Genomic DNA, 13,625 nt, shown 5'->3' on the forward strand with positions numbered 1-13,625 from the left:
TTGGAGGAACTAGGTGACCAGGTTGAGTTTGGAGAATCGGTGGGGACTCTTGCAGCCACAAGTAACATTTTCTAATTCTTCCTGTCCCCTGCAGAGACATCAGGAAACCAACAATGTTTCCTTGAGTTTTCTTCAGTACTTATTTCATTAATGTCTCTGATATTGAATATTTTAAGAGGGATGCTGGAATATTTTGGTGTTCCTGTAGACCAGTTTTTGCAGGTTTGGGGAAGTAACACTGTGAATCAACTCAGAGTCTTGTTCGTATTATAGGAAGATTGCTTCCTTTCGGACCTTGTCCCAGACCCAGTTTTGAGAAATGGTTTGTGGAAAAATGAACAAGAGGAGAAAATGGAGTTTTCCCATCATTTGCAACCAGTTGGGGATCTATCATCACCTGCCCTAAGATATAACAAACCAATTAAAAGTAATCATTTTGCAAATGATGCCACAGTTAAAAAAAATAGCTGTTCTTGAAGATGAGTTAGCTTTTCTTCGTTCTCAGATTGCTACAATTGTGAAAATGCAGAAATTGAGAAACAGTACAAATTCTGGCTCATTTGACTTTAATGATGGTTCTAGTGATTTGGGGCAAACACAGTCATCAAGAACTGCTCAGCTGAATGTTGTATCAGAGCTGTTTTCAAGTTCAGTACATGCCTTTCCTCCTCTACCACCACTGCCATCTGAGATGCCTTCTCTACAGCCTTCTTATTCTCTCCAGCCAGGATCTAAAAATACATGTGACTCAAATAATTCAGCAACTGAAATGAAAAAACAACAGTACCCAGCTTTTAGTAAGAAGAATTATAATCAGCATTCAAAAAACCAGAAAAGTAAAGAGGTTCCAAGCATGTTGGATGTTCTAAGGGAAATGAATAAAGCTAAACTTTGTGCTGTTGAGCGATCACCTGGAAGTAGACCCATTCATAAGTGGAAAAGACGCAGTTCAGATTGGGACCCAGTGTCTTTAATATCCCACGCACTGAGGCAGAAATTTGCATTTTTCAAGCAGATGATTCCTTTAAGAAAGAAAATAGGTCTTAGGAATCTTCTCCATTTTCTAGTCTGGAAACATCAAGGCTTGGACATCACATTTCACAGTCAAGACAGTGAACTAATGGAAGAACTTAGAAGTGCAAAAGGTACTGATCAAGATGTGAATGTGAGCTGTGTCTATAAACTTATCAAGGGGCATATAGCCTATATTTCCTTTACTGCATCTTAAAAGACTACATCTTCTATTTGAAGTCTCAGTGTGGTAATCTGAAGAATCTTAGTTCTTAAGAATAGCTATCTCTGGTTTTTCAGAAGATCCAACATTTAGGAAGCTACTGCTTGGTACCTAGAAGTACAGATTTTTTTTTTCATGTATGTTAATGTCATTAAAAGATGAATATATACTTAAAATGCTTTTTTCTAAGAGTTACATAGTAAATGATGTTATTTCTCAGCAAACATCAGAATGTGACAGAAACCATTTTAATTAATACAACCTAAATCTATATTTGGATTTCTAAAAATTATTGTGTTCTGTTTTAAGAGAATCATATAGTTTGAACCTTATAATATTTTTCCTGACTTGATCATTATTCTTTGAAACTGATTTTGATTGTTAAATGCCAAAAGTAGAAGGATTTAAAAAATCTCTTTGATAAGTCTGCCGACATTTGCTATGTAAATAATGCATGTGCCTAGCATATATTTACCTTTTCTGTTTATTAAATTTATATTCTGTTGCTCTGTAAATAAATGTGCCTTTTGAATCTGGGAAAAAAAAAACAGAACAACAATAACAACAAAAAGAGTGGACTTGATATATCCCAGAGAGATAAACAACTGTGATAACAATTAAACAGGGGTACCTTACCCTCACTATCTTCAAGAGGCAGGGGACAGAGAGGAAAACCCAAGCTGGGGACTTGGGTTGGGGACACATGAGGATCCTACACTGCAGATACCGGTCAGAGGACCCTGAGGAAACACCCTGAGCTCACTTCCCTGAGCTCAGTTCCACGAGACTCCTGGAGCTTAGTCTCCTGACTGTCAGTCACCTGCCCACTCAGCAGGCACTTTTCCTGCCTGCCACCCTTCTGTCTCTCTTGCAGTCTGTCCTCTCAAGGATCTGAGGTTGTCTTTCTACAGCTCAAACTCTACCAGAGCACCCCTCCCACCCCCCAGCTACAGGCTTGTAGCTTGCATGTGTGTGTGTCTTTCCTGGTAGGCAGGACCTGGCATTTCCTGCAGGCTCTCACCACCCTTTTCTGCACACTGGCAGCTCCCCCCACCCCAGTTCCCTTTGCTCAGGGCACCACCTCTCCCTGACACAAGAGTGTGCTCCTTGTGAAGGGTCACTGGTGAGCTTTTTGACCCTCTGGCTGGCCACCCACCCATCTAGTTCAGTGCCATCACACCCCCAGGACACCATGCTCAACCTCCCACATCGCTGTTACACTGAGGTGATTGTTGGCATGGCCTCTGTGTCAGCCCATGGAGTTCTGGGTATCTATAAACCCTTCATTCCCCTTCTGTAAAACTAACAGAAACCCAACGTGGTACATCCCCCCAGGAGTTCTCAAAGGAGGAGACTTCTTTTTCCCCTCCCTCCCTTTCTCTCCCTCCACTCTTCCTCCCTCTCTTCCATCTCGTCTCTCCTCATTTATTTTTGGATAGAGACAGGAGGGGAGACAGATTGACACACACACACACACACACACACACACACACACACACACACACACACACACCTGCAGCCCTGCTTCAGTACTCTTGAAGCTTCCCCCTTTGCAGATGGGGATCAGGCAACTTGAACCTGGGTCCTTACACACTGTAGATAGTACTTTACTGGGAGCACCAGCAGCCGGCCCATCCAGGGCAGTTGACCTGAGGGCCTGCATCTGATGTGGGCTCGGGACAAAACATTAGGTTGCATGGACATGGGTGTGGTCATGGGTGGAGTGACGGGGTGAGGAATGGGGCTTGGCAGCAGGGAGCCAGTGAGCATAGTGAGCACAGTCCCAGCAGCCCTCCTGGGTGTGAAGTGGGCTGGTTAGGATATTAAAGGTGTGAACCCTGGCTCTAGGCAGGCAGGGAGCTGATCCTGGATCTTGTCGCAGGAGAGGAGCACGTGTTCCTCAGTGCTTGGGGGTACACGGCTCCAGGCCAGATGTTTCCATTTTGCCAAGCAGCACCAGGGGAGGGCTTACATGCACAAGATGCTTTCTGGAGCACTCACCCCCCTCTTCCCTGCCTCACTCCCCTTCTGTCTGGGGACCCCTTTTTGTAGAAAGGCCCATTCCCTCGTGTCTCCCATGTGTCTGCTGCCATGAAGAAGGCAACTCTCCTCCTTCCCCTGGGGCCCTTCACTCCTTTGGAGGCCTCTGGTGGAGCATCCCAGCAGAACTAACTGACAGACAGTGATTCCGTGGGGGAGATGCTCTTATACAACATTGCTGTTGTCTGGGGCATAATTTCCTGCCTCCTAAAATGTGTGCTCGCCTTTCCTGCCCTGAAACGCCTTCTCCCAGTAGGGTAGGCATGCGGCCCCACCCCTCAGAGTCCCTCTCCTGGGTGGCCCCAGGCCTGCAGACTCAGGACAAGGCGTTGTTCATGCGTCACCCAGTTTGTGCCCTTGCTTTGTCCCCCAGCTTCCACACACGTGGGAGCTCTTTGGCGTTTGTCCTTGTCCTTCTGATGCTCTCACTCACCATCACACCCCTTCTGCCCTCTCTGCTTTCTTGCCTGCCCCACCACCCCATTGTTTTCTCTCTCCCACACATGCCTGTCTGCCTTCTGGATGCAGAGCTCTGTGCTGTTTATAGGAGGCCAGGGAGGCAGACTCCCCTGTCACTGACCATCAGAAGGACTTAGGGCCAAAGTGTCACAAAAAGTACGACTCCATCTTTCCTCAAAGTAAAGTGACGGCCCCCACTGTGTGTATCAGCAGCGGCTTCCTTGCCCCTTGTCCTCTGGCAGACACCTGGGCTGTTTCAAACCTTGACTATTGGGAGCAGCTGCATGGGACACAGGTGTGAGCTTGCTCTTGGCTAGTGTTTTCCTGTCCTTCAGATACACAGCTAGAGGACTAGTGGCCCGATCAGTAGACAAGCTGTTCTTTTCTAATGCACATAAGGCCTCTTTTAAAGAGAACGTGGCATGTTTAGCTCTTTGTCTTAGGAAGGAAAGGCCATTTTCTGCCAGGACGCCTGCCCGACTAAAGAGGCAATGTCTGCACAGACAGCAGCCCTGCCCTGGAGCAGCCGGAGCTCCTTTCAACAGTGTGTGTGTGTGTGTGTGTGTGTGTGTGTGTGTGTGTGTGTGTGTACCAGAGCCCTGCTCAGCTCTGGTTCACCATGCTGCTGGGGGTTGAGCCTGGCACTTCTGGAGCCTCAGGCATAAACTCTTTTCTGTCACCATTATGCTGTCTCCCCAGCCCCGTTTGATTTAGTTTTTTTTTTATTAGTTATTTAATACTGATTAACAAGATTGTAAAATCATAGGGGTACAATTCCACACAGTTCCCAGCACCAGAGTTCCATGTCCCATCCTCTCCATTAGAAGAGCATAGACCAATATTCTTTATGGGGTGTAGAAGGTGGAAGTTCTGGCTTCTGTAATTGTTTCTCTGCTGGACATGGGCATTGTCCACATGGTGGAGCCACACCCCCAGACTCTTTCTGTCTTTCCCTAGTGGGGCAGGGGCTCTGGGGAGGGGAGGTTCCAGGACACACTGGTAAGGTCATCTGCCCAGGGAAGTCAGGTTGGTGTCATGGTAGCATCTGCACTTGGTGGCTGAAAGGCAGTAAGATATAAAGCAAGACAAATTGTTTAATAAGCAGGAGCCCAAAGGTAGAAATAGAGCAGATGAAATTAGCTTCTTCCTGTGGGAAGAAGGTAGGAAGTCTATTTTAGGTATGTTCAAAGTTGCCCATGACTTCAGTAATTTTTGCCTGAGCCTGATAGTTGACATGCAGGTAGACACAAAATATTGTCTGGGAAGATGGTGTCAGAGTTGAGAATAGGACTAGAAAGCTGAATCAGGGAAGAGAGTACCTCCCAACATGAGGAAAGTATATAAATATCATTAACTGCTAACCCCATCCTGGCCTACATATATATATTTATACTTAGCACAGGAGCCTGTGTGACCTCTGAGTCCCTGTCAGTCTGAGCTCACAGTCCATGGTCACAGCTGGGAACATTCTAGGCTGCACTCATTTTAGGACCCGTCTTCTTCAAGTGGCAGAGCAGGCTGATCCAGCCTCCCTTCAGAGAGTGGGGAGTCCCTACCATTGCTGCTCTCCAGTAAGGGCAAGGTCCTGGAGAGGCCACAAGAGGGCTTGTGAACCTGTTCCTGGTGGAGATGACCAGTGACAGTTGGGAAAGGGATCTATTAGAGGTCTAGGCCCATCCCATCATATCTGTGTGGGAATCCCAGGATTCTCCTTTTATGAGCAGGAGAGAGCGACATGATCACCACTCAGCTCTGGCCCACATGGTCTTGAGGATCATACCTGGGCTTTCTGGGCCTTCAGGCCTGCAAGCCCTTCACTCTAATGTGAAACCATATCCTGGCCTGGCAGTCTGAATTCTAACTGTGCACTTCTGCGATGGAAGCTCCAGAACAAGTCAGCTCTGGAACAAGTCAGCTGTGGTGCACACATGCTTGTGGCTTTCCTGTCCAGCGTGTACACCTTCGTCAGTCAGGGTGCCCTGGGGAAGTGAAGGTTTTCTAAAGGATGAGCTGTTTAGGAACTGCAGGGAGGGAGGACTTTCAGGGTCCGGCCTGGAGTTGGGGACTCACAGACTTCTGTTGGGATTTTGGCTGCAATGCCATTCCACAGAATTGGAGCCCAGAGGTCTAGAATGGCCTGTGCTCTGCTGTTGTGGTTTTTTTTTTTTTTTTTTTTCATGTACATAGTGCAGTTTTTGTTGCCATAATACCTCTTTTTAAAGTTGGTCTTATCTCACCATCATCTGACTGCACTGCTTTGGCACAGTGTTATATATGTGTTAAACAAACAAAAAAACCAACTAGAGCATCCACTTAAAGAAAATGAACTCTAAGGGTTTCCTTCCTCACAAACCTCTACATGTAAGAAAGTTTATATTTGATTTACAATTTTAAAGAAAAAAAGACTTTGAGGGATTTGGCAATGGTGTAACAGTGAAGCACACATACTACTAAGCACAAAGACTGGCTCAAGAATCCTGGTTTGAGCCCCCTGTTCCCCACCTGCACCTGCAAGGGGGGACACTTCACGAGAGGTGAAGCAGGTCTGCAGGTGTCTCTCTGTCTCTCCCCCTTTCTATCTCCCTCCTCTCTCAATTTCTCTCTGTTCTATCCAGTAAAAAAGGGGGGGGGATGGCCACCAGGAGCCATGGCTCCATAGTGTCAGCACTGAGTCCCAGAGAGAACCCTGGCAAAAACAGCAACAGAAAAAGATAACACACACACACACACACACACACACACACACACACACACACACACACACACACACACACCTCACTCTGATTTCTCAGACTCACGTGCCCACTTTCTCCAGAACAAGGTTGTAGAAGCACTTTGGCCCTTGTTGCCCTCTCTTCGTGGGACAGCCACCCAGCCCCACCTCTGAGCTCCCTCTGGCTCCTTCTGCTCTCAGTGCCCCTGACCCAAACCCTGGTGCTCTGCCCCAAGGCCCCTGCCGAGTCTCGAGTGCCCCTGCTACCCCACTCCTGCTACTGCCACACCTTGGTTTTCAGCTAACTGTATGACATTTCCGATTCATATTGATGAGTTAAGATTGATGAAAATTACTTCTGTTGTACTCAGCAGGAGAAAACTCCACAGTCAGAATATCTTTGAACTTTAAAGACCTCTGGTAAGTAGTCCTGGGTGTTTTCAAGAGCCACTTCTGAAAGGAAATTCACTCATGGGGAGGGACAATTCAATTACTGATTATGGGCAATCTCCCCCCAGAAGATACAAAGCCACTGCATGAAGAGCAGCTCTCACTGTGGACAAGTTTTTTTGCATTAATTTAGGAGGGAGAACTCCTCAGCCTTAACCCCCAGTTCCTGAAGCATCATTGACTACTCCATCAATGAAAATCCATCAGCTCATTATAAAGCTGCTGATCAACACAGTCGAGCCCCATTTCCCCCTCAGGAAGGAGCAGGCATGCCAAAGATCAGGCTTTTCACTTCATTTTTGCCAGTATTCAGTTCATTTATACAAGGTCCTACTTTGAAGACACTTGCAGTGCAATGGCCTTACCCTGGTGGGTTTGGGAAGATAGTGGGATCAGAGAGGGAAGTGGTCACATTTCTTGTTTTCTTCTCCAGCTAAAAGCCATCTAAGCCATCTGTTGTTTTTATGGTTGTGTTGGTTTCCTTTGAGAATGCATTTAAAGCCGTCCCCTCCCACACACACACCTCCCTGCAAGTAACTGACCTCCTCAGGCATTGAATGAGATTAGGTGTTGGTGTTAAGGAGCTCCGGGGTTTCCTTGGCTAATTTCCAGAGCACCACAATATGAAGGGTGGGGAAAACTGTGATCCCAATAGATGGTTTTCTACTTCGATTCTAAAATTAGTTGAGCAGTAAGGACTGCTCCCCAGGGGCCTTGTTGTGTGAAGGTCTTTGGTACTGAGCTCCCCCCAGTTCCCAGTAGCTGCCCTGAGGACACCCCAAGACACAGCTACTCCTGCTGTGCTGCTGTCTGTGACACCCTTGCTCACCCTGATCTCTGTGTTGGGGACGCCATTTTGGGGGGTAGGCCTGGAGCATGGTGGAGCATTCCAGGTGCCCTCCAGTCAGTACAGAGGCAGATGACTAGGTGGTCCCTTCACGTCACCCTCCAGCAGAGAGTCGTGCATTCCTTATCAGAGCTGGATTGGTGAATAATTCTGTCCACAATTCATATTCTATTTATCTCTTTCATTTATTTATTTATTTATTTATTTATTTTTAGCAACTGTGTGGCCCTTTTATTGGATTTGAGGCCAGCTAAAACTTCATGGAGATATTTTTTTATTGCCTCCAGGGTTATTTCTGGGGCTCAGTGCCAGCACTAGGAATTCACTGCTCCCAGAAACCATTTTCCTTTCTAATTTGTTGTTGTTGTTGTTGCTAGATAAGACAGAAATTGAGAGAGAGGAGGGAAGATGGAGGGAAGATAGAGAGAGGGAGAGAAAGACACCTGCAGACCTGCTTCACCACTCATGAAGCAGACCCCCTGTAGGTGGGGAGCAGGGGCTCAAACCTTGGTCCTTGTGCTTGGTAATGTGTACTCAAGTGAGTGCGCCACTACCCTGCCCACCCCCCATAGAAAGAATTTTGCATGACTGGTGTCCAGATTATAAATCACTGGCACAAGGAGCTGTGATTGAGCCAAATCTTCCTCTTGATTCTTAAATTCAAATTTTGATTCTGACTTACTTTTCTCAAATTTGTCACCTTCAAATTTGAGATTCATGTAGTATACACCCCCCCCCAACACTTCTAGATTGACATTTGTTTGAGTTTCCTTTGTTTTTTGCCCCCAAGGTTATCACCACGAATCCACTGCTCCTGAAGGCCATTATCCCCCCATATTTGCTGCCCTTGTCGCTATTGCTGTCGTTATTGTTGGATAGGACAGAGAAATCAAGCGAGGAGGGTAAGATAGAGAAGGGGAGAGAAAGGCACCTGCAGACCTGCTTCACTGCTTGTGAAGCAAACCCCCCCCCCCACTGCAGGTGGGGAGCCAGGAGCTTGAACTGGGATCCTTACACCAGTCCTTGCACTTCAAGCCATGCATGCTTAAACTGCTATGCTACCTCCTGGCCCCCTTTTGAGTTTCCTTTTTTTTTTTTTTTTTTTTTTGCCTTTTCTTTAATTTTCCTTTTTCTGGAGGCTTCTCTGGATGCTCAGTGGAAGCATTTCTGAACTTCTTTTTTGTCACTGGGCTTTCTCTGTCTTCTCTGAGGAAGCAGAGGGCAGGCTGGTTTACAGCCAGGCTCCTTGGTTTTGAATTCTGCTTCTGCGGCCTGTGTGGTGCTGGGCAGAGTGCCTAACCTGTCTGTGCCTTTGTTAACTCATGAAAAATGTGGATGGTAATTGCTCTCACCTTAGAATTCCCATGGAAGTGAAGCAAGGTGACACCTGTACATGACTTGGGACTTCTGGCACTCAGTTCTAGATAACAAATTTTGCTTTTTAACTTATTTTTGTTTGTTTTTATTTATTTTTCTATTATTGGGACTAATGGTTTATAGTCTACAGCAAAATACAGTAGTTGGTACATGTGTAAAGTTTCTGTTTTCTGCATAACACTCTAAACACCCCCCCCCCCCCCGTCTAGGTCCTCCTCTGCCATCATTTTCCAGGACCATGTCCCCCCGCCCCCAATCCTTTACTTTGGTGAAATACACCAACTCCAGTCCAAATTCTGCTTGGTGTTTCCCCTTCTGTTCTTATTTATCAGCTTCTGTCCATGAGTCAGATCATTCCATATACATCCTTTTCTTTCTGGATGATCTCATTTAACATGATTCCTTCAAGCTCCATCCAAGACGAGGGGAATATGGTGAATTCATCATTCTTAATAGCTGAGTAGTATTCCATTGTTTATATAGTTTTCAGCTTGCTCAGCCACTCATCTGTTGTTGGACATCTGGGTTGCTTCCAGGTTTGGGCTATTACAAATTGTGCTGCTGTGAACACAGTTGTATACAGATCTTTTTGGATGGATGTGTATGGTTCCTTAGGATATATCCCTATGAGAGGAATTGCAGGGTCACAGGGCAGGTCCACTTCTAGCCTTCTGAGAGTTCTCCAGACTGCTCTCCACAGGAGTTGGGCCCATTGACATTCCCACCAGCAGTGCAGGAGGGTTCCTTTGTCCCCACAACCTCTCCAGCATTTGTTGCTGCTCCCTTTTCTGATGTCTGACATGCTCACAGGAGTGAAGTAGCATCTCATTGTTGTCTTTATTTGTATGTCTCTGGCAATCAATGACTTGGAGCATTTTTTCATATGTTTGTTGGCTTTTGGATCTCTACTGTGGTGAATTTTCAGTTAATATCCTCTCCCCATTTTTGAATGAGGTCATTTTTGTTGTTGTTGTTGCTGAGTTGGGTGAGCTCTTTATATATTTTGGTTATTAGCCTCGTCTGATATATGGCATGTAAAGATCTCCCATTCTGTAAGGGGTCTCTTTGTTTGGGTGGTAGTTTCTTTTGCTGTGTGGAGGCTTTTTTTTTTTTTCTTTCCTCCAGGGTTATTGCTGGGGCTTGGTGCCTGCACTATGAATCCACTGCTTCTGGAGGCCATTTTTCCCATTTTGTTGCCCTAATTGTAGTTGTTATTATTACTATTGTTATAGCTGTTGTTGTTGTTGGATAGGACAGAGAGAAATGGAGAAAGGAGGGGAAGACAGAGGGGGAGAGAAAGAGAGACACCTGCAGACCTGCTTCACTGCCTGTGAAGCGACCCTTCTATAGGTGGGGAGTGGGGGGGGGCAGCTCTAACCAGGGTTCTTATCCCAGTCCTTGTGCTTCAAGCCACGTGCACTTAACCCACTGTGCTACTGCCTGGCTCCCTACAGAAGCTTCTTAATTTGATGCAGCCCCATTGATTTATCTTTCTTTTAATCTTCCTTACAATTAGAGTTGTATCATTGAAGATGCCTATAAAATTTAGAAGGAAAAAAATTCTGCCAGTATTTTCCTCTAAATGTTTGATAGTTTCTGGTCTAACATCCAAGTCCTTGCTCCACTTGGAATTTAGTTTTGTGTTTGATGAAATAATAGTAGTTCCATTTCATTCTTCTACACATTTCAACTCATTGTTTCCAACACCATTTGTTGAAGAGACTCCCTTTTCCCCATTTAATAGTCTGGGCACCTTTGTCAAAGATGAGATGTCCATAGGAGTGGGGGCTTACTTCTGGGCCCTCAATTCTATTCCACTGGTCAGTGTGTCTGCTTTTGTTCAGTTCCAGGCAGTTTTGATCACAATGGGCACATTTTATTCTTTAATTCTATTTCATATGACAAGATGTGAAATGAACACTCTTTCTGTGTACAGTCTCTTAGACCATTTCCCGAGCTACTTTGTTATCTTATCCTTCAGCCACTGTCATGGAAACAGCCAGTAGTAACTGGTGGTGACTGATTTGTTCTGGGAACGTGTTTGTGGCAAGGTGGCTGTGACCCCTTGGCTCCTGGCAGAGCCTGCTCTTCTGCTAGCAAGAGTTCTGCTCTGCCAGTGTGCCAGTGTGCGGGGCCTCCTCTTTGCAGACTGCACCCTGCCTGCTACTCAGCTGGGCCCTGGGACACCCCCCACCCCCACCCCGAGCTCCACTTCTTTGCTGACAGAGGCCCCTGGTACTCCCTCTGGGCAGTGGTGCTTCCCCTCCCTTTCCTAGGCTGGCTGGGAAGTGCAGGCACACAGTGTAGTGGGTGCTGGCTCTGGGCGGGAGGCAGCTCTGGCATCTCAGCCCCTGACCCCACCTGTCGGAGCAGCTTCCTACCATCCATGTGGTGTGGAAGCATCACACATAACACAGATGCTCATGGTCTATGCAGCAGCTTTCAGAACAGTCACTTGAAATAGCAACTCTCCCTTCCTATTTCCCTTTTATTTATTAATGAGAAAGTAGGAAGAGAGAGAGAGAGGAAGAACCAGACATCACTCTGTAGTACATATGCTGCCAGAGGTCAAACTCAGAACCTCATGCTTGAGGGTCCAGGGCATTGTAACTGCGTCACCTCCCAGACCACCTTTTCCTCTTGCCTTCCATGATGGGGAGACATTGCCTATAGGGGCCAAATTAAAAAAAAATAAATTCCCTTTTTTTTATCTAGAAGATCCCTTAGAAAGAAACAGGGCTGTGAGTTTTTCCTTATAGGCAATAGTGAATGATTGTCGACAGTGAATGATTACCGATGGAAAAGTCCACCTGTGTGTTAGCAGCCCTTGGCACGTGCTGCCTTTCCTGTGTGGGCAGGCAGGCCACAGTGATGTGTCCATGTGGAGTGATGGCTTACCCTTGATCACACTGTGACCACTGGGCTCCCTTCTTCAGGGCCTTGCTGGGGCAGGCAGTGCTAGGCCCATGTCTCCTCACAGATGACAAGCTGCCCAGAGTCTGCAGGAGTCCAGGCATAGCATGCACAGGTAGCTGGCAGGTCACCTGCACCTATTGGGAGCTAGGACCCCTCACATAGCATCCTTGTGAAAACTCCCCAGCAGACGTGCACAAGTGGGAGGTAACGCAGTGGTGGCCAGAGGGGTGGTGGCCAGAGGGAGGGCTACACGCACACTCTCTGGGGGTCTGGGGGCCAGAGGAGGACATCTAGGAGGAGAGGTGATTCTAGGATTTAGTCTTAGAACAATGGGCCAGGCTGTGGTGCCCCAGGTGAGTGCACACGTTGCCAAGTGCAAGGACCAGGGTTTGAGCCCCACACTCCCGACATTCAGGGCAGAAGCTTCACAGATTCAAGTGCTGAGGCAGGTTTGCAGCCCCCTCCGCCCCATCTCCATCTTCCCCTGCCCTCTCATTTCTTCTCTGCCCTATCCAGTAATAATAAAAAATTAATTAATAAAGAGGAAGAAATGGCTGTAGAAATGGAGCCATAGGGAGTCGGGCGGTAGCGCAGCGGGTTAAGCGCACGTGGCGCAAAGCGCAAGGACCAAGTGAGGATCCCGGTTCGAGCCCCCGGCTCCCCACCTGCAGGGAGTCGCTTCACAAGCGGTGAAGCAGGTTTGCAGGTGTCTATCTTTCTCTCCCCCTCTCTGTCTTCCCCTCCTCTCTCCATTTCTCTCTGTCCTATCCAACACTGAAGACAGACAACAACAATAATAACTACAACAACAAAAACAAGGGCAACAAAAGAAATAAATATTTAAAAAAATAATAAAAAAATAAAAGAAAAAAGAAAGAAAAGAAATGGAGCCGTGGACTCATAGTGCTGGCACTGAGCCCTCAAAATAACCCCGATGGAAAAAAAAATGAGTAGGCGCCTGCCAGGGAAACCAATTGGAAACATCTCTGGAGGAAGGCAAACTCGCAGGAGCAAAGGCTGAGTCTGCAGGAGAACTGGCAGATGCTATAGGATGAGAACTTATAAAAAATGTTTATTTAACTTTGATTTGTATTGGACAGAGAGAAATTGAGAGGGAAGGAGTAGATGGGGGAGGGGGAGGAGAGACACCCACAGAGCTGCTTTACCTTTTAGGATGCTTCCCCCCTGCAGGCGGGGAGCAGGGGCTTGAACTCGGTTCCTTGCTCACGGTAACATGTGCACTCAGCCAGGTGCTCCACCACGTGGCCCCCTCCAGGATATGAGCCAGATTTTGGAGATGTGTCAGTGGAATAGCAGGCCATGACATCCTTCGTGCTCGGTCGTGTCACTGCGGTCACTGCACTCTACCTCGACGTCAAGTGTGTTTGTAAGACAGAGAAGGTCTCATCATGCTTTGGAAGCAGCTTCAACACATTTATTATTGCCAAGATGTGTGCTTTGAAAGCATGAGAGGCCCCGTGTGTATCAGTTCATGTCCCTTTATTTTAGGTTCCAAAGATTTGAATGATTTAGGAAAACCTGTAAGCCACACTGTGCTCTGTTTACAAGGAAAAGACATCCAGGAGAAG

General features: G+C 46.8%; 1 pseudogene; it reads left to right on the top strand.

The window, feature by feature from the left end:
- The first annotated feature begins 351 nt into the window (after positions 1 to 351).
- On the top strand, positions 352 to 1,223 carry LOC103121242 (mitochondrial fission regulator 2-like; annotated as a pseudogene).
- The last annotated feature ends 12,402 nt before the right edge of the window (positions 1,224 to 13,625 follow it).

Source organism: Erinaceus europaeus, chromosome 7 (assembly GCF_950295315.1).
Source record: "Erinaceus europaeus chromosome 7, mEriEur2.1, whole genome shotgun sequence".
Classification (NCBI taxonomy): Eukaryota; Metazoa; Chordata; class Mammalia; order Eulipotyphla; family Erinaceidae; genus Erinaceus; species Erinaceus europaeus.